Here is a 20,789-nt window from a genome sequence, read left to right as displayed (position 1 = left end):
CAGTGGCACAGGCAGCATCTCTGGAGAGAAGGAATGGGTGGTGTTTCAGGTCAAGACCCTTCTTCAGACTGATCTTTGCTGTATAACTCTATTTCAGTCATTCTGATATTTTCTGGCTACTTATCTTCATGCTGATTATGTACAAATGTGACTGGAATTGTTGTAAATAAAAGCATTTTATGGTTTGTCACGACCATGAACTCATCTATTTTCAGGTGGGGATATTATGAAGATAATTTGCAGCAATGTTCTCTCACTGAGAAATGAACATGAATCAATATGTACAACATGTGGACATGATTAATGTTCCTATGTGTCTTTAGAAGGATCTAGAATGGTGGAAGAGAACCACCTAGAGCACCTTTAATACATTTACAAATATGTTCAACACAGCAATTACTGAACTCAGAAAATAACTATAAGAACACTTTACATTAGAATGGTGCTGTTAAAACAAAACTTTCCCGAGAAACATTATGAAATATAAACAATGAAAGTACAAGTGCAAACATTTTTCATTGCCTCAAGTATAATTATATAGAGACCATTGTGAGGTCATTGCTCGATTGATCTAACAAGTCTATTTAATGTGGAAATGCAGAGATAAGTTGATAAATTATAAAATGCTGAACAACATAGAGGAAGACCTATCACATCATATTTTACTTTTTTAACAGCAGAGGTTAAAATGAATAATAGTTCATGGGAATAAGACCACTGAATTTCACAAAGAACAAGTGAATTTGGCAGTGTGGATCAGCCAAAGCATTTTGATGATAGACTAATTTCCTGCAGGAGCTAGCACATACAATAAGCTTCCCCCCATCTATGTTTTTCATTGTTTCCACTTGACATGTAATGAATAGGAACCAGGTGATTAAAAGGAATTTACAGTTCTAATGGGCACCAAACAATACATTTTTGTTTTGCCTCCCAAGACCTTTGCTAGCCACAGATCACACGTTGAGTGTTTCTATAACAGTCGTCTGCAGCAAAACTACTTCATCAAAAGTAGATCAGGGTTTGTGTGTGAGCAGGATAATGTATTGCTTTATATAAATTAGGGAAAGGAAATAAATATTGCCTTTGTTCGCAATTGCTCATACTATTTTCAGTCCACCATCAGTTTTTTACAGAGTTGTTCAATATTTTGGGTACTTAACAGAGTGCAATGAGATGGGACACACATGCGTTACATTCCTATGTAAAGGAGTTCATGCAAACTGAAGATAAACGGATTAAATGAAACATTTTAAAGTCTTCTAATGAAATAGCAGAGTTCAAGGTTGTAAAAAATTCCCAGCTATTTGTATGGCCGTAGAAATCTAGAAACCTTTGAACGCAAAAAGTCGAATAAATGACCTTGGGAACATTTCTCTGGATTCTTGTGCTGTGTATTTGAAGTGATTTTGTGCATGTGCCAAAACATCAAATAGGGCTTTGATGAGTGTTTTGACCTGCAAAAAAAACGTTGAAAAAGCAATCTAAATACAAAAATCTAAGCTATGTTAATCATTAACACACAACAGAATTATATGCAGGGAATGGAGGGATACGGATCACGCGCAGGCAGAGGAGATTAGTTTAACGGCATTGTGTTCAGCGCAGACGTTGTGCGCCACAGGGTCTGACCCTGTACTGTACTGTTCTATGTTCTATGTGGTGGAGACAGAGAAATTGAAAAGAGGAGAAGAGGTGTCAGAGAGAGAGCAAGTAAATTTGGAGGTATGGTGGAAGTTGATGAAATCAGGTTCTGCACAGGTGCAGGACGCAGTCATTGATGTAGCAGAGAAAGAGCTAGGTACATTTGAGCATAGCTGGGGCCCATTGCAGCCCTTCCAGGTAAGAGAACCTGACAACCTTGACAGTACAACTTTGAGAAATTCATTACTATTCGATGTTGCAGTTACTCAGCCAACCTCCTGTTTATTTTTGCTACGGCCCTTTTCATTCCATGGGCATTTTATCAAATGCCTTTTGCAAATTTACAAAAAAAAACATACCAAGAGAATAATAATTCACTCTGTGCTTTCTCTGGCCCAGAATTGCAGAGGTTAAAGTTATCATTGAAAACTATAATTAAATGTCTCTACTTCAGCATTGTCGTTGGATAACCGTTTGGTATATAGTAATGTTATAAAACTAAAATTGAGCAGGTATTAGATTCAACTAGATTTTGCTGCCAATATCTGGTCTTTGCATCGTAACTTTAGTATTTCTTGATGATTCTCTGATGCGTCCAATCGACCATCTCGAACTATATCTTCAATCAGTTCTTGGTAATCCTCTGTAACACAGAAAGAGAATACAGTAAACCTTCGTTATAACGGATCATTGGGGGCGAGGGGTGGGGGTAAACGGTAACAATTATTGCCAATTGTCTGCAATAATTGATTAAGGGATTCACTCCAACCACCTGGCAGTCACTCCATGAAACAACGAGTTGTTTTCAAATACAAAGTTCTTTATAACAGCTAAAATTTTATTTTTGTTATTACGCTAAAAGTACTAGAGACTGTTTGTTACATTATTTTATTTTATTCTGTTACTTTTCAATTACTTTTCTGTGCAAAATATGTTTTTCATTTTTAATAGTTTTAAAATATTTCTGAATGTCAAAGGCATACAGAAGCTTAAAAATCCCCGACAGCTCCCCCAGCTCGGAACAAGGGTTTGTCAGCTGTTGTAGCTGACAGTGGATTTTCAGAAACAGAGCTTCTCCAGTGAGTTCTTCAAAGCTTTGCTTCCGATTGAGACAGCAACGCCAGATTTCTGAGCATGCTGACTGCTGGTAAGGCTGAATGAGGATGATAATGTGAAGCAGAAAAGCAAATTTGGACAGATATTATAAAGCAAATCTCTGTATTTACCATCATATGTTACGTACGGAACCTGAAATCCCTTGCCACTATTCCCTTCGTTGGACAAATTGAATCCATAATTTCCTTGATCTTGACGTGAATGCTATGGGCCGTTCATAGGTTTGACAGGTTTCATAGGTTGTCACTGAATTAGACAAAGCTGATCAATGACACAACAAGAACAGATTTAGTCAATGACATAGATAATTTTTTGAGCATGTCAGTTCTTTGAAAATTCATATAAAATATTATTAATATTGCCAGAACAAGTAGCAGCAGATTTATTGAAAGAACTATCTTTAAAATAGGTCTGCATAATTTGAACACCACAGACAGTATTTACTCTCCGGTTTAATTTGAAACTCCCAAGCAGCTAACATTTATGTTTTAAATCCTATTCAACTGCACTGTCATTGTACTGTATTTAAAACACATTGGTTAACACATTCAAGTGACATCCTTCCTATGTTTTTACTCCGATGCTTATTTTGCATTGAAGACATTCTCTATGGTATGTGTGAATGATTTGGACTGGGCATAGATGGGTTGGTTAATAAGTTTGCAGACAATACCAAGATTGCTGGAGTTGCGGACTGTGAGGAAAGTTGGCAAAGTATATACATCGGGATAGAGATCAGCTATAAATAGATGGAGAAAAAGCAGAGGGAGTTTAATCTGAGCCAGTGTGTGGTGTTGCACTTTAGGAGGTCATATGTAATGGGAAAAGGATTCAGTAATTGGCAAGACCTTTAACGCCATTAATGTATAGAAGGATCTTGAGTTCTAAATCCATAGCACCCTGAAAGTGGCAACACAAGTAGATAGAACAAGTAGATAGAACTTGACACTGGTCATAGTGTCATACAGGTGGAAACAGGCCCTTCGGCCCAACTTGCCCATGTCAACCAACATGCCCCATCCTGACTACTCCTACCTGCCTGCATTTGGCCCATATCCCTCTAAACCTATCCTATCCATGTATCTGTCTAAATGTTTCTTGAACGTTGCGATAATATATGCCTCAACTACCTCCTCCGGCAGCTCGTTCCATAGATCCATCACCCTTTGTGTACAAACGTTTCCCCTCAGGTTCCTATTAACTCTTTCCCCCTTCACCTTCAATCTATGTCCTCTGGTTCTCGATTCCCCTACTCTGGGCAAAAGACTGCATTTACCTGATATATTCCTCTCATGATTTTGTACACTTCTATAAGATCACCTCTCATCCTCCTGCGCTTCAAGGAATAAAGTCCTAGCCTGCTCATCCTCGAGTTCTGGTAACATCCTCATGAATCTTCTCTGCATTCTTTCCAGTTTGACAACATTTTTCCTTTAACATAGTGAGCAAAAATGAACATAATACTCTAAATGTGCCTCTTATATAACTGCAACATGACGTCCCAACTTCTACACTGAATACTCTGACTGATGAAGGCCGAAGTGCCAAAAGCTTTTTTGACCACCCTACCTGTGACACGACTTTTAAATAACTATGTACCTGTACTCCCAGATCCCTTTGCTCTACAACATTTCCCAAAGACCAACCATTCACTGTGTAGGTCCTGCCCTTGTAAAATTCCAAAAGCAATGGTATTGCCTGCAGTTCTGGTTGCCCCATTACAGGAAGGATATGGAAGCTTTGGAGAAGGTTCATAAGAAGTTTACCAGATTGCTGCCTGGATTGGAAGGTATTAGGTATGAGGAGAGGTTGGACAGGTTTGGATTGTTTTCTCTGGAATACCAGAGGTAAATGGGAGGCATGATAGAAGTATATCAAATTATAAGAAGCGTAGATAGGGTAAACAATCAAAACCTGTTCCCGAGGGTGTAAATGTCACGAGCTAGACGTATAGCTTTATGGTAAACGGGGAAAAGTTTAAGGAAGATGTGTGGGGCAGGTTGCCTGATGTGGTAGGTGCCTGGAACACAATGCCTGGGGTGGTGGTGGACACATGTATAATAGTGGCATTCGAGAGGCTGTTAGATAGGCACATGGGTGTGCAGGGAATGGAGGGATATGAATCACTTGCAGGCAGAGAAAGTTCGTTTAACATCATCATGTTTGGCACACACAATGTGGGCTGAAGGGCCTGTGCTTCACCTTTCTATGTTCTATAAGAATTAAACCCCTCCATGAAATGTACTACATTCTTACTGATCAGATAGGGAACTATACCATTTTTTAGAATTCAAAAGTGGATAACTTTTCAAAAATTAAGTTATAATTATAAGTGAATTTTGTGGACCATCACTTCCCAGAGATCTTCATGGAGAAATACACCTCGTAGCACTGATCAGTACAGAGGAGGAAGGTTTTGATTCTGATCTTTTGTCTTTGCTTACATTTCAAACTCAATGGGCACTGATGTACATGCCTCGCTGTCTGCAAGCCAACTCTTATCTTGCAAGCAATACTTCACACCGTCATGGCTACAAAGTTACAGGAGAGCAAACGGTCGTTCCCAAGCTTCTTGAAAAAAGACCGACCCATGGGAATACCTGGTCCATGACCTCTCAAAATTTGGAATGAGCCTCCAAGGAAGCACTGAGTCCCTAATCTCTATGACAGGAGCGCAGGGAACAAAAGGAGCGCACGACGTCATAAACTACCCATCTATCTGCCCTGTCATGCACTGAATCATCGACTTGTCTCAGAATGTGCAAATCCCATTAAGGACTCTTCTGTGGATGCAAGGATAACCTATATCCGCATAAATAGATGCTAATTATTCTTCTCCCTGCTAGGTGAAAAAAGGACGAAAAACAGAAAGGACGCTTAATGAAGAAAGAAGTTTGGAAAAATAAATAAAGAAAAAGGAGGAAAGAAGAACCAATTGACCTTAGTTGAAGGGACACCCAGGAAGGGAAGAGTGGAATTGCTGATGATTTTGTTGGAAATAAATTGCTCAGGTTTTTGTGCTTCTCTGTAGCATCTGCTCTCCAAGTCTCTGCAACGTGGTATATACAGCGCATTATTCAAGCCCAGATTTTCAAGAGTAATCCTTGTCGAGTGGAGTTATAAATTAGGAGATGCGATTACCACCTTGAAGTTGCTCAAAGTCTTGACCTTTTAACAAATGTGTATCTATTAGCTTGCCATTCAAATTTTATTTGTGAAACATTATAAAATATTAGGTATCACAAAATGCTGGAGTAACTCAGCACGTCAGGCAGCATCTAGGAGAGAGGGAATGGGTGACGTTTCGGGTCGAGACCCTCGAAGAAACGTCACCCATTCCCTCTCTCCTAGATGCTGCCTGACCTGCTGTTACTCCATCATTTTGTGATACCTTCGATTTGTACCAGCATCTGCAGTTATTTTTCTACATTATAAAATATTAAATGTTGTCACTGTTCTTCCTCACAACTCTTTCTCATGACTAAATAGTCTCCACACTCATCGTCAATCGGTAGGAATATTTCTGGTGCAACGACGAGAATGCGCCGTATTGGAGGCTGACTTAAATTCCAGGTACACTCAACATTTGCCGGATAGTCCCCAGGGTAATTTGGGGACTCAATATATCCAGTATAGTCTCCAAGTTCTCCTCCACATTGTCTGTCTGATGCACAATATACACAAATAATTTAATTAAGTGCCGCACTTTAGAAGGCTTGTCAAGGCACAGTTGGGAATGGTTCTGCAAGATAGGTATGCACATAGGCACTGATCCCAATACACAACGCTCATGGAAAGCTCTTTGGGCAATTTCAAACAGGACCCCATTCCTTCGATCCATCATTTGAATTGTTAGAAAACAAGTAAAATCGCATGGATTTTTGTAAACCAGTATCTGCAGTTCCTTGTAACCAGAAGTACAATCACATTACTGATTCAGTCTGAAGAAGGGTCTTGACCCGAAACGTCACCCATTCCCTCTCTCCTAGATGGTGCCTGACCTGCTGAGTTACTCCAGCATTTTGTGATACCTTACCAATTAATCAGCTCTTCTCAGGGCTATCTTTAACCATTTCCCTGTACACTATTTTTGTATACTTCTCAAATGCCTCCTCTGGTCTTGACCCACCCTATTTCGGTAATCTCCTCCAGTCTTATAACCCTCCAAAATATTTATGCTCCTTAATTCCAATCTTTGACCATCTCTTAATTTAATTGGTCCACTGCTGTTGCCTTGCCTTCAGTTACCAAGGCCTTAAACCTTGGAATTCTCCACCATAACCTCTTTACTTAACTTTCCTATATCAAACTATTCCTTAACCTCTTTGATCAAATCTGTAACTATTTGCCACAATGTAACCTGATGAGACTCAATATTATTTTTTATTTGAAAATGCTTCTCTGAAGCACTCAGGAAAGTTTTGGAAAATATTTCATAAATGGAAGCTGTTATGTGAAAAGTGATTAAAATGTGTAAAGGAAAAAAAGAGTAAAGGCTGCTTATTATGGTTTGTTGGAATTTTACATCACTATATTCAACCAAATTTAAAGGCCCTCATTAGATTAAAAATTCTGACGTTCAAAGTTCCAATCATTATTTTACAGGGGTAGCAGTTCTGCCAGTGGGTCCGTTCGTTGGACCCAAGGAAGATGTCTTGGTTAAAACTGTACTCCAGGAATTCTTCACATAAAGAAGAATGACTTATAGATTATATCAAAGCAACAAGGTAGAATACGTAATAAAAATACCGAATTCTAAACAGTTTAAAAAAATTTTTTTGCATAATATTGGAAATATGACATTATAAATACAAAGATAAAATACTGCTTGATTTAACTTTCTGCAAAAGGTGTGAAGTAAGTTGATTCATCATAGTTAACAACAATGGATGACAAGTTCTTATACATTCACAAACTATTGTACTGACTGAGTTTTATTTGTGTAATCTGTATTAATTAGTATGTTTGCCTGTAGTTTTGAGATGATACCATGCAAAAACAATTGCCAGATCTCAAGAAATGTACCATAATAATTTCAACCAATGTAGTGCTATCTCTTTAAACAAAAAAGTAATTTGCTTGTAGCATCCTGCATCTGCTGAAACCAGTTTCCTTCCTTTTACAGCAATTTTATTTTCCAAGATTTACATTTCAGGCTCTCACTTTCAAACCTTGAAATGTGAATGCAGTTGCTATGGTACTGAACAGCTTGAACTGAAATGCTATTGTGCTGAGTGACCTAATTCTCAATAAAAATCTTACAAAAATAAGCATTGCAACATTCATATGGGTGAGCCTGGGCTCCGATGCACCCAATTTATAGATTAAGATTTAGAATTTGAAGGAGTGCAATATATGGACACAATATGTATTTTACCAGCTCCCGAACGTCACTTTACAAACTGCTGGTTAGTACAGTCATAAACCAAATGGAACATGTGCAGTACTTGGTTTATACAATATATGCTAATTTTGGTATCAGAGTCCTGAAATAGTTGTCAGATCACTCATTCACTAATTCAGAGTCCCACTGGTCTACTTCATGTGGCAATCACAAGCACTGAGTGTTAGTTTTGCAGTTTATTACTATGTGGGATTGGATGCAAGGCATCTGAACAATTATTAAATGCCCAAGTCTGCCATCATCATTAACCAACAACTTTAATTTATAAGACATCTTTAGCATAGTGAAAATATTCCAATGTTGACAACACATGACATGAGGAAAGATTAGACAATAGGTGCAGGAGTAGGCCATTCGGCCCTTTGAGCCAGCATCATCATTCAATGTGATCATGGCTGATCATTCTCAATCAGTACCCCGTTCCGGCATTCTCCCCATACCCCCTGACTCCGCTATCTTTAAGAGCTCTATCTAGCTCTCTCTTGAATGCATTCAGAGAATTGGCCTCCATTGCCTTCTGAGGCAGAGAATTCCACAGATTTACAACTCCCTGACTGAAAAAGGTTTTTCCTCATCTCTGTTCTAAATGGCCTACCCCTTATTCTTAAACTGTGGCCCCTGTTTCTGGACTCCCCCAACATTGGAAACATGTTTCCTGCCTCTAACATGTCCAACCCCTTAATAATCTTATATGTTTCGATAAGATTCCCTCTCATCCTTCTAAATTCCTGTGTATACAAGCCAAGTCGCTCCAGTCTTTCAACATATGACAGTCCCGCCATTCCGGGAATTAAACTAGTGAACCTACGCTGCACGCCCTCAATAGCAAGAATATCCTTCCTCAAATTTGGAGACCAAAACTGCACACAGTACTCCAGGTGCGGTCTCAGTAGGGCCCTGTACAACTGCAGAATGACCTCTTTGCTCCTATACTCAACTCCTCTTGTTATGAAGGCCAACATTCCATTGGCTTTCTTCACTGGGAAGGAGTTTGTTCTTGGAGGCAACTCCTTCCCAGTGATGATCACGTTAGGGCTCATGTTCTGACACTGGTACAGTCAGAATATCTCTGGAGAACTCTCTGCACTTTATGCAATAACTATAATTTCCCTGACTGGTGAACAGAACTCCAAAATTTGCTGTGATGTGCATTCTTTGCTTCCAGCTAATTGTAAGTCTGTAATACAGAATACACCTACTTTTACATTGAGTAACATTAGTTGATCCATCAAAATCTGTGGTGGTAGTTCCAGGACAAGCAATGCAGTGATTTTGCCCAAATTCTGGCTGATACAATCCACCGGACATCGCATGCATCTGTGCGTGTTCGTATCATAAAAATGACCCGCTGAACATCGGACTATGGAAATATAATAGAAAATCTAAACAACATCATGAAAATCATGATATGTGAAATTCTATGACCCTGAATTGCACTGCATTCCAACACACACATCCAATGCCACACGTACAATTACTACAAATCCACGGAGTTGTCTAAGGACATCACAGTTGGATGTACAGGATAAAATCTCAATCTATTCACCAGCTCCCTACAAGGATGATGTCTCTAAACGGACAGAGCTAGGATTTGCTTCTTATTTTTCTTGTATGGGGCTGAATCTTGGCAGAAATGCACTGAAACTAGGACTATTTGTGGAACCAAAATTTAGGATATTACCCCCATTAGTTGTTAGTGAGTAAAATGCAGATAATTTGGCTTTCAATTTGCTCAGATATTAAACTAGGAAAAAAAAATTATAACGGTTAATTTTAAGACTGCCAAGAGCAAAGAAGACAAAGGGGAAGTTTAATTATGGTTTTCAAATCTTGATGGAGTAAATAATACTGGTAACTAAATATAAAATAATAGAAAAAGAGTCAAGAGACAGAGGTGTGATTAAAAATATCTGTTTTATACAGGTTATTATTATCAGCCCAGAAGTTGATTGAATAGTAACGTTGAAAGGTATATAATTGAAAAGGAGAAAATGCAACAATGTGGTGGAAATAAGTACGAAGAAGACTAACTGGACATCTTGACAAACAGGAAGCAAACAAATTAGGAACAGAATGGCTTATTTTGGATTGTGAGATTGCCTTAGTACAACATTAATAATATTAATTGCAGCAAATTAACATGTTGATATTGTAATACTTGCTTCTCTGTGGATTATTAACAAGCAACGTGTGAACGATGTGAGAGGGGAGGTAAATACAGAAGTTAAAGTGTTGTACTTAAATGCGCGTAGTATAAAAAATAAAGTGGATGAGCTTGAGGCTCAGTTAGTCATGGGCAAGTATGATGTTGTAGGGATCACTGAGACATGGCTACAAGAGGACCAGGGCTGGGAACTGAATATTCAGGGGTACACAACGTATAGAAAAGACAGACAGGTGGGCAGAGGGGGTGGGGTTGCTCTGATGGTAAGGAATGATATTCATTCCCTTGCAAGGGGTGACATAGAATCAGGAGATGTTGAATCAGTATGGATAGAAATGAGAAATTGTAAGGGTAAAAAGACCCTAATGGGAGTTATCTATAGGCCCCCAAACAGTAGCCTCGACTTAGGGTGCAAGTTAAATCAGGAGATAAAATTGGCGTGTCAAAAATGTAATGCTACGGTGGTTATGGGAGATTTCAACATGCAGGTAGACTGGGAAAATCAGGTTGGAAACGGACCCCAGGAAAGAGAGTTTGTAGAGTGCCTTCGAGATGGATTCTTAGAACAGCTTGTACTGGAGCCTACCAGGGAGAAGGCAATTCTGGATTTAGTGTTGTGTAATGATCCTGATCTGATAAGGGGACTAGAGGTAAAAGAGCCATTAGGAGGCAGTGATCACAACATGATAAGTTTTACTCTGCAAATGGAAAGGCAGAAGGGAAAATCGGAAGTGTCGGTATTACAGTATAGCAAAGGGGATTACAGAGGCATGAGGCGGGAGCTGGCCAAAATTGATTGGAAGGAGGCCCTAGCAGGGAAGACGGTAGAACAGCAATGGCAGGTATTCCTGGGAATAATGCAGAGGTTGCAGGATCAATTTATTCCAAAGAGGTGGAAAGACTCTAAGGGGAGTAAGAGACACCTGTGGCTGACAAGGGAAGTCAGGGACAGCATAAAAATTAAGGAGAGGAAGTATAACATAGCAAAGAAGAGTGGGAAGACAGAGGATTGGGACTCTTTTAAAGAGCAACAAAAGTTAACTAAAAAGGCAATACGAGGAGAAAAGATGAGGTACGAGGGTAAACTAGCCAATAATATAAAGGAGGATAGCAAAAGTTTTTTTAGGTACGTGAAGAGGAAAAAAATAGTCAAGGCAAATGTGGGTCCCTTGAAGACAGAAGCAGGGGAATTTATTATGGGGAACAAAGAAATGGCAGACGAGTTAAACCGTTACTTTGGATCTGTCTTCACTGAGGAAGATACACACAATCTCCCAAATGTTCTAGGGGCTGGAGAACCTAGGGTGATGGAGGAACTGAAGGAAATCCACATTAGGCAGGAAATGGTTTTGGGTAGACTGATGGGACTGAAGGCTGATAAATCCCCAGGGCCTGATGGTCTGCATCCCAGAGTACTTAAGGAGGTGGCTCTAGAAATAGTGGAAGCATTGGAGATCATTTTTCAATGTTCTATAGATTCAGGATCAGTTCCTGTGGATTGGAGAATAGCAAATGTTATCCCACTTTTTAAGAAAGGAGGGAGAGAGAAAACGGGTAATTATAGACCAGTTAGTCTGACATCAGTGGTGGGGAAAATGCTGGAGTCAATTATAAAAGACGAAATTGCTGAACATTTGGATAGCAGTAACGGGATCGTTCCGAGTCAGCATGGATTTACGAAGGGGAAATCATGCTTGACAAATCTACTGGAATTTTTTGAGGATGTAACTAGGAAAATTGACAAGGGAGAGTCAGTGGATGTGGTGTACCTCGACTTTCAGAAAGCCTTCGACAAGGTCCCACATAGGAGATTAGTGGGCAAAATTAGGGCACATGGTATTGGGGGTAGGGTACTGACATGGATAGAAAATTGGTTAACAGACAGAAAGCAAAGAGTGGGGATAAATGGGTCCCTTTCGGAATGGCAGGCAGTGACCAGTGGGGTACCGCAAGGTTCGGTGCTGGGACCCCAGCTATTTACGATATACATTAATGACTTAGACGAAGGGATTAAAAGTACCATTAGCAAATTTGCAGATGATACTAAGTTGGGGGGTAGTGTGAATTGTGAGGAAGATGCAATAAGGCTGCAGGGTGACCTGGACAGGTTGTGTGAGTGGGCGGATACATGGCAGATGCAGTTTAATGTAGATAAGTGTGAGGTTATTCACTTTGGAAGTAAGAATAGAAAGGCAGATTATTATCTGAATGGTGTCAAGTTAGGAGGAGGGGGAGTTCAACGAGATCTGGGTGTCCTAGTGCATCAGTCAATGAAAGGAAGCATGCAGGTTCAGCAGGCAGTGAAGAAAGCCAATGGAATGTTGGCCTTCGTAACAAGAGGAGTTGAGTATAGGAGCAAAGAGGTCCTTCTACAGTTGTACCGGGCCCTGGTGAGACCGCACCTGGAGTACTGTGTGCAGTTTTGGTCTCCAAATTTGAGGAAGGATATTCTTGCTATGGAGGGCGTGCAGCGTAGGTTCACTAGATTAATTCCCGGAATGGCGGGACTGTCGTATGTTGAAAGGCTGGAGCGATTGGGCTTGTATACACTGGAATTTAGAAGGATGAGGGGGGATCTTATTGAAACATATAAGATAATTAGGGGATTGGACACATTAGAGGCAGATAACATGTTCCCAATGTTGGGGGAGTCCAGAACAAGGGGCCACAGTTTGAGAATAAGGGGTAGGCCATTTAGAACGGAGATGAGGAAGAACTTTTTCAGTCAGAGGGTGGTGAAGGTGTGGAATTCTCTGCCTCAGAAGGCAGTGGAGGCCAGTTCGTTGGATGCTTTCAAGAGAGAGCTGGATAGAGCTCTTAAGGATAGCGGAGTGAGGGGGTATGGGGAGAAGGCAGGAACGGGGTACTGATTGATAGTGATCAGCCATGATCGCATTGAATGGCGGTGCTGGCTCGAAGGGCTGAATGGCCTACTCCTGCACCTATTGTCTATTGTCTATTGTCTATTGATGTGGACCCTTTGAAATAGCGCTGTTCTGAGAGCCTCTGCATAAAAAGATGACATCGTTTGTTCTAAAATTCTGTCTCAACATCCAAACCCAAAATACACCAATTCTCATTGGTGTATTTCAAAAGTACATCAATTCCCAGCATCAAAACTGGAGGAAGTGGCTTAATAAAATTATCTTTAGTTTCACAATCCTGAAACGTTGCTGACCCTTCACGTTTCGTTCTTAAACCTCCCCCACAAGAAAAGCAAGAAGTCCGTCCAATTTCTGGCTGATATGTTCCAAAAGGACATGGTTGGCATGACTTGAATCCATCAGATGAAAACTCTCCATCTGGACACTGGCCTGAAGTGAGAGTAAACTATTTCAGGCTAAATTATGAGCAATGAATTAAATGGATGAACTTGTGCAGTTTCACCTTCTTTGCAAAGTTCTCGATTGTTCTTCAGTAATTAAATTTGGTGTAGCCAACGAAGCAATTGAAATTGTGATAGAGCTCATCTGTTCTTATTTTTTTGTAGATGCTTAAGGAAAAGCTGTTCAAAATGTGATGTCGGAATTGTGATCCCCAAAATTTATTTTGCAAGATTGTGTGAAGTAGTAGTACAGGGTGATTGCTGGGCGGCCGGTGGGCCGAAGTGTCAGTTTCCACACTGTATCTCTATAGTCTAAACATTGTCTAACCTCTCTTTATAGATAATGCCCTCTAATCCTGGCAGCATTCTGGTAAACCTATTCTGCATCCTCTCGAAAGCCTCCATTTCAGGGAGCTACGGAGTTGGACCACTTTAATGTTTTTAATGCTTTGCCATTAACTGTACACTTTTTCCTTACATTCGACCTCCAAAGTGCAACACCAGTGGTGGCTCCAACTAGGCTTGTGCCCTGGGCTTCTTTGCTCACCTCAGCGCCCATCCTACCCATTGCCGCGTACCCCGGTGGGCTTTCCTCTCTCGCTGCCAGCAAAGGCTGGGTATGGGCCCGATGCTCCAGTGCCATCCATTTTCGGGGCTTGTTGATTTGGCAGGCACATTCAAAGGTACAAGATTTTCCTGAATACCTTCTGTCTTTGAGCCTTGGCATTTCTCAGCCGCACTGCTAGGTGGAGCACTTCACCATACACAGCAAACAGGGAGTCTGGTCTCATAGCCAGTCAGTTTCCCTCACCTACTCACAGCAGTGAAAATTGCAATATTAGAAGTATGGACAAAACCTATGACTCCATTGCCATACTGGATTGGTGCATTTGTGAAAAGGTTAGGAATGGTAAAGAAGGCATACGGTATGCTTGCCTTCATAGGTCGTGGCATTTAGTATAAGAGTCAGGGTGTCATGATGCAGCTTTATAGGACCTTGGTTCAGCCACATTTGGACTATTGCATGCAGTTCTGCTCACCCTATTAGAGAAAGGGGTGGCTTTGGAAAGAATGCAGAGGAAGTTCACCGGAATGTTGCCTGGGTTAGAGGGTATTAGTCACAGGGATAGGTTGGACAGCCTTGGGGTTTTTTTCTCTGGAATGCCAGAGGTTTGGGGGAGACCTGAAAGAAGATTATAAAATTATGTGAGAGCATCGATAGGGTCGACAGGCAGAACCTATTTCCCAGGATGGAAAAATCAAATACTAAAGTGCACAGCTTTAAGGTGAGAGGGGCAAAGTTTAATGAAGTGTGGAACCACCTTTTTACACAGAGGGTGATAAGTGCCTGGAACACGCTGCCAGGATTGGTGGTGGAGGCAGATACGATAGCAGCATTTCAGATGCTTTTGGATAGGAACATGGATATGCAGGGAATGGAAGGATATGGATTATGCACAGGTAGATAAGACATAGTCTTCGCATCATGTGCATCACAGACATTGTGGGCCGAAGGGCCCGTTCTTGTGCTGTACTGTTCTTTGTTCATATAAACTAATGAAGAAAAATGTGGAATAATCTGTACACTGGAAAATATTTATAGATATAAACATATATACAATATCCAAATTTATGGATTGTCAAATTAATAAATATAAAGAAATTGGTGTTCTGACAATGAAATTTCCTTCTTCATTACAGATGACTCAAATACCATATTTGATGTTTGCACCTAAATTGATTCCCTCAACCTCTTTAAAATTGGTTTAGGTTTGTTTTGTCATGTATACCAAGGTACAGTGAAAAGCTTTGTTTTGTATGTAATCAAATCAGATGTTATTATACATAGATACAATAAAGCTAAATTCAAGTGCATTAGGTAGAACAAAGGAGATTGAAGAATCTTCTCAAATCATTATAGCGCAGCTTCAGAGACAAAGTTCAATATCGCATGGAGGAAGAGATGCTGCCTGTCCCGCTGAGTTACTCCAGCATTTTGTGTCTACCTTTGGAATATTCTGAGACATTCTGGTCACTGCTTTACAGAAAATATATGGTTTTGGAGAGGGTGCAGAATGAAGCCTGGTTTAGACTATATCAGCTATAAAGAGAAGATGGACAAACTTGGATTGTTTTCTCTGGAGCATCAGAGGCTGAGTGGAAACCTGATAGAAGTATCAGAATAAGTGTGGCATAGATAGAGTAGACAGTCAAAATCTTTTTCACAGGGTGGAAATGTCAAAGATGAGAGGGCATGGTGTTAATGTGAGAGGGGAAATGTTTAAAGGAGATGTGCGAGGCATATATTTTACACAGAGAGTGGTGGGTGCCTGGAATGTGCTGCCAAGGATGGTGATGGAGGCAAATATGGTAGTGGCATTTAAGAGGCATTTGAATAGTCATGTGGATATGGCAGTAATGAAGGGATATGGATCATGTGCAGGCAGAGGAGATTAGTTTGGCATGGACATTGTTGGCTAAAGGGCCTGTTCCTGTGCATGAATGACACTCTTGTTGCTATCTGCATGGTATAAATGAATAATAATTTAAGCCAGTCATTTTCCTTTTGCATTTTTTTCCTCGAGTTCTTCAGGTATACATGGTAATGAGCACACTATTCAGGAATTGTATATTAGGGACAGTGAACTTAGGTTAAAGTTACATTATCATTCTCGCCATCTCTTCCACCACCATTTTAGTGCCATTGTTAAATTACATCTTCCCTTCTGCTTCATGCATACTTGCTCGTCTTCTCCTCCTCCAGGCCCCTTACCAGAATTAGGCAATGTAATAATTAACTGAGATTTTCTTTTGTAACGTGATAATGTATGGACAAAGTTACTTGTTTCTGTTTCCCAGGAGATATGCTTTCAATGTGTCAGCAAAGCCGACAATCCGGAATTGGTTTGAATCATGTCTGTAATCTACACATTTGTCAAGGATGTAAACTCATTTACATCCTGACTAGTTTTTCTAAGCAGCTTTGCACTAACCTGCTGTTTTAAGCCAAATATGAGTTGACAGGTTTGCCCACAGCAACTGTGAAAGATAAAACAGAAATACCTTGATGCAAGTTATTTTCTGTGAGTTGTTTTCTAAATGTACTGCCCTGCTGAAGTAATGTGATCAGCAAAAGCATAGTTACAACCCAAGGCAATTTATCTCCCACTTTTGGACAGTCAACAAAGCTACCCTTGGTCTCAGGGTCCCTGGGCAAGAGAGGATGAATAACAGGCATCGCCTCTTAGAAAGTTGTTTGTGACCATTTCCAGCTTGTGCATGTGTGTTGAAATATTCTGATGAAAAGGATTATCCAAAACATTTTTTAGTGCAATGCTAAAAAATTGCATTGCACTAAATGCAATTACTAAATTGCATTGCACTAAATGCAATAGACTCCGAAACATCACCTCTGTTCTTCCCCTCCGTTATCAGGCTTTTGAACGTTCTTTCCAGTGTGGTTTATAAATATCACACTGTGAACGGAGCAACTGTTTAAGGGTTTGGATGGGGTGCAAATTAAGTAGGCTGCCTTGTCCCGGATGGTGCTGAGGTTTTTGATTATTGTTGCCACTGCATTCATCCAGGCAGCGCACCGCTTTTCCTTTTTGCTCCTAGCTTCCGTTCTGCAGGAGATGAAAAAGATTTGGGATGGCATAAGGAGAGTCACAGCAGGATACCTCGCCTCTGACCTGCCACTGTATATGTATGGATGTTCCAGCCGGGTTTCTGGTAAATGGGAGTCCAGAAGAGATTGATTGTAGACTAAGTGTCATTCCATTTAATGCCAAGTTCAACAGGCTGGATCTTCTTTCCTTTAGTTTAGAGACAAAGCGAGGAAACAGGTCCTTCGGCCCACCAAATCCACGCCGATCAGCAATCCCCACACACTAACACTATCCTACACACAAGGGGGCAATTTACAATTTTACGGAAGCCAGTTAAACTGCAAACCTCTACAGCTTTGGAATGTGAGAGGGAACTGGAGCACCCGGAGAAAAGCCACGCGGTCAGAAGAACGTACCAACTCTGTGCAGACAGCACCCGTAGACAGGATCAAACTTGTGTCTCCGGTGCTGTAAGGCAGCAACTCTACCGCTGCGCCACCACCACCCATAGTCCACAAGAGGTTGATTGTGGAGGACTCAGTGTCATTCCATTTAACGCCAAGTTCAACAGGTTGGATCTTCTTTCCTTTTGAAACAGTCATTGGCTTGCACTTGCACGGCCCATATGTTACTTGCCTTATATCAGTCCACACCTATATTTTGACCCAATCTTTCTGCCAGCAGTCTTTATTATCTGGGGAATAGCTAACAAATTTAAACTTTGTGCAATGACCAGAAAACATCCCCATTTCTAGCCTTAAGCTGCTGGAATTGCCATTGATGAAGTAAATGAAGATGGTGGAGCCCATGACACTGCTCTGTGGAATTCTGCAGTAATGTGCTGGGGCTGTCATGTCAAAACTACAACAATCACAACATCCTTCTGAGTATGTTACCAATCATTGGGAAATTATCCATCAATTACCAATGATTTCAATTTTAGCAGATTTCTCGATGTCAAGGGTTGTCAGTCTCATGTCCCACTGAAACTCAGTTATTTTGTCCATGTTTAAACCCAGAGTGTGATGAGCGTCTGGAGTTGTAGTTCTGTTCTTGGTTCTTGGTCCTCCAAAATATTCCAAATGGAATTTAAACTGGAGGTGGCGGAGTATGGACTTAAGCAAGAAGGGCTTCTTGGAGAAGAGCTGCCTTAAATTTCGATGGTTAATTCTACACTATCATTGACAGATGTATTTGTGACTCATGGATTGCTTGGTGCAGGATAATTGCACGTCTCAATCATGAGTGCAGGCATGTGAATAACTGGCATGTTCACAAAAATTATAAGTTAGGATTTGAAATTCCACTTACATGGCAAAACATTCAACAAGCATGAAGAAGAAAGCAGAACTGCAGCAGATGCTTTTACACAATTTTAATTTAAGACATCATGGCTAGGATGTTGCATTTGGATAGCTCGAAGGAAAGTTTTCTCAATATATAGCAGACCCTTCTAAATAACCTCTCCAATAGACTAAAAACAGAGATTTTCCAAAGCATTCAAGACTTCTGTGTTTGTGAATACATATTTGGAAACCCCAACATTGTTATCATTTATTTGGGGATATACTTGCATTTCTCTACCATAATTATGTTTGTTGGATCAATTGGGAAAACGGCCTCCTTCTGTATTGTATATTTCAATGATTCGGTGTTATTCTTTTTTGAAGTCTTGGTTGAGGAATTAATATTGTCCAGAAGAAGTCCTTTCTTCTTAGAGCCATGTGAGTGAAAACGTTGCCCCTCAGTTTCGTGTTAAATCTTGTCCCTCTCATCTTAAACAAATGTCCTCTTGATTTTGATTCCACTTCCCTGGGTAAAAGACTGTGCATTCACCCTATCTATTTCCCATGATTTTTAAATACCTCCATAAGATCATCCCTTGGTCTCTTGCGCTCCAAGGGATAAAGTCACAGCCTGCCCAACCTCTCTCCAAGGCTAAGGTCCTCGAGTTTTGACAACATCTTCTCCTTCAGATGGTAACATGGAACCTGCAGCATTATCGGAATAGGAAGGTGGGCTAGAGGTTTAAAGGTTCAGTGAAAGGTAGAGTGACTCTTCCTCCTATGTAGCATTTCCTTGGCACTGCAATAAACCGCCTTGATTGTGTGCTCAGAACCTGAAGCAAGGCTTGAACCCGTAACTTCAAAAAATAACAAAGCTCACACTTTATTCTTGTCTTTTGAAAGAATAGCTGCTCCTGTCCAGTGAAAGTTATAGATGGGAGGGTCTCACTTTATATTTCAGAATCTAAAAGGTCTGCAATACTTTGCAATATTTTTATTTGTGCCACCATATTTCATAACCATACAACGACAGCCACTTGTCACATTGCCTCACCTCCACATTCTGAAACCGTACGTGCGCCAGAGGATTTTTGGTTCCCTTGGCTCTCAGGATTTGGGCAGGGCTCACATGAAAGCTGTCCTTCTTCATCTTGATATGTACCAGCAAGACATAATATACACCTCGCATGTTCACCATCATAGTATGTGCCAACTCCACAACTAACTAGCAAGAGATTAGAGGGAATGGTCACCACACAGATGAACAAGAACATGTTTTAGGCTTTAACATGATAATATATACACTCTAATTTGAGGTTTAGTAGAATAATCCTGACTTGGAAAATATAAACATTGTTTTTGTGTAGGATGGAACTGCAGATGCTGGCTTACACCGAAGATAGACAAAAAGTGCTAGAGTAACTCAGCGGGATTGGCAGCATCTCTGGACAGAAGGAATGGGTGGTTTCGGATCAAGACCCTTTTTCAGACTGTAGACCTTCTTCCTTCTCTCCAGAGATGCTGCCTGTCCTGCTGAGTTACTCCAGCATTTTGTCTATAAACATTGTTTATATTGAGCTATGTAATAAATGCGAGAAGATAACTTCAGCAGACTAAGAGACACCAGCAAAAGTAATAGCAAACAGATTTATATCTGCTTTGCATAGAATATGGAATGCATTTTTGAAATTTCATGCTGATTTTGAGTACGCTTTTATCTCAATTTAATGTGAATGCACAACTTATTACATGTTGAATGTTGTACTGCGGTGAGACACTTTAACAGTTTAATGCAATTCGTGTTAGTTGTGTGTGAATATTAATATTTGGATAATAACAGAGAAAATCTTATTTTATATAACTGACCAATTTATTATTGCAGCTGCATTGTCATCTGAACTGGATGGCAGCATGTTGCTCAATGCCATTTACTCTCACTGTTTACTGATTTATTTTCAACTAGCCACAATGTTTTTGTTTTAGTTTAGTTTAGTTTAGAAATACAGCGCGGAAACAGGCCCTTCAGCCCACCGAGTCCGCACCAACCAGCGATCCCCACTCATTAACACTGTCCTACACACACACTAGGGACAATGTTACATTTATACCAAGCCAATTAATCTACAAACCTGTACGTCTTTGGATTGTGGGAGGAAACTGAAGATCTCGAAGAAAACCCACACAGGCCACGGAGAGAACGTACAAACTCCGTACAGACAAGCACCCGCACTTAGACACGAAC

The sequence above is a fragment of the Rhinoraja longicauda genome, chromosome 18 (genome assembly GCF_053455715.1).
Source record: "Rhinoraja longicauda isolate Sanriku21f chromosome 18, sRhiLon1.1, whole genome shotgun sequence".
Lineage (NCBI taxonomy): Eukaryota > Metazoa > Chordata > Chondrichthyes > Rajiformes > Arhynchobatidae > Rhinoraja > Rhinoraja longicauda.
Note: the sequence above shows the minus strand (reverse complement) of the source record.